This window comes from Callorhinus ursinus, unplaced genomic scaffold (assembly GCF_003265705.2).
Source record: "Callorhinus ursinus isolate GAN/ISIS: 27379988/994484 unplaced genomic scaffold, GSC_fseal_2.0 scaffold12, whole genome shotgun sequence".
Classification (NCBI taxonomy): Eukaryota; Metazoa; Chordata; class Mammalia; order Carnivora; family Otariidae; genus Callorhinus; species Callorhinus ursinus.
The window spans coordinates 24,678,795-24,680,059 of record NW_027397074.1 but is presented as its reverse complement, the minus strand read 5'-3'; positions in this window follow the sequence as shown (position 1 = coordinate 24,680,059).

Genomic DNA, 1,265 nt, shown 5'->3' with positions numbered 1-1,265 from the left:
CTACTATGCAATGAAAAACATATATCCTGTCAACTGTGTTCGCTTTATTCAGTACAGTATTTGCAGGACCTGGCATGTAGAGGGCTTTCAGTAAATACCTGTTGAATGAGTGAAGGGAAGGATCTGTGGATTTATGGGTAAGTGAATCAAAGGATGAATAAATGGATTCCTTGAGAATTGGCTCTCCCCCACCTCTGCACAGATTGTTTATTTAGAACGTCAAGTTGTATTCATTGCCTTTCAACTACAGAGTTTTCCTAACATTGTTGTTTGTTTGTTGGTCTCCTATTTCCAAGTTTTCTGGAATGCTGGACCTCTCTGGACAGAATGCTACATTTTCAGGGCTGCTTGACGTACTTAGCAGCCAAGTAGGAAAGGTAGCGTCCTTTTCAGCTTTTCCAAAGCAAGTGGTTGCCTTCACCACAGGTGCAGCTTATATTTTAAAAAGTTTGTAGCATTTTTCAGGGAGAGTTCAGCCAGTTCAAAATAATTATTACTATGACAGACATGTGTCTAAAACCTAGGAATTCTTGCTCCTAGAAATATTTTAAATGCATAAAGATACTCTAGGGTCCTCCTTCCCTCTTCTATTTCCCTCCTCCTCCCCCTTGTCTCCCTTCTTCTTTGTACAGTTAACTACCCATATCTTGTCATTGGGTCTGGTAGCTTCAATTTTAGAACGTGCATATTTCCTCCAAAGACCCATGTCTGGATGGAAATAAGCATATTTCTTAGGAATGGGATTTTCTCAAATGTAATCTCTTCTGTATGGTAACATGATACCATATGCTATGCTATTGGGGTCTTGGGGATTTTATTTTCCCGAGTTAAGTGATCAACTTTGTGGGAGTAATTTCTTTTTTCTTTAAATTTTTTTATTATGTTAATCACCATACATTACATCATTAGTTTTTGATGTAGTGTTCCATGATTCATTGTTTGTGCATAACACCCAGTGCTCCACGCAGAACGTGCCCTCTTTAATACCCATCACCAGGCTAACCCATCCCCCCACCCCCCTCCCCTCTAGAACCCTCTGTTTGTTTTTCAGAGTCCATCGTCTCTCATGGTTCGTCTCCCCCTCTGATTTCCCCCCTTCATTCTTCCCCTCCTGCTATCTTCTTCTTCTTCTTCTTTCTTTTTTCTTAACATATATTGCATTATTTGATTCAGAGGCACAGGTCTGTGATTCAACAGTCTTGCACAATTCACAGCGCTCACCGTAGCACATGCCCTCCCCAGTGTCTATCACCCAGCCACCCCAT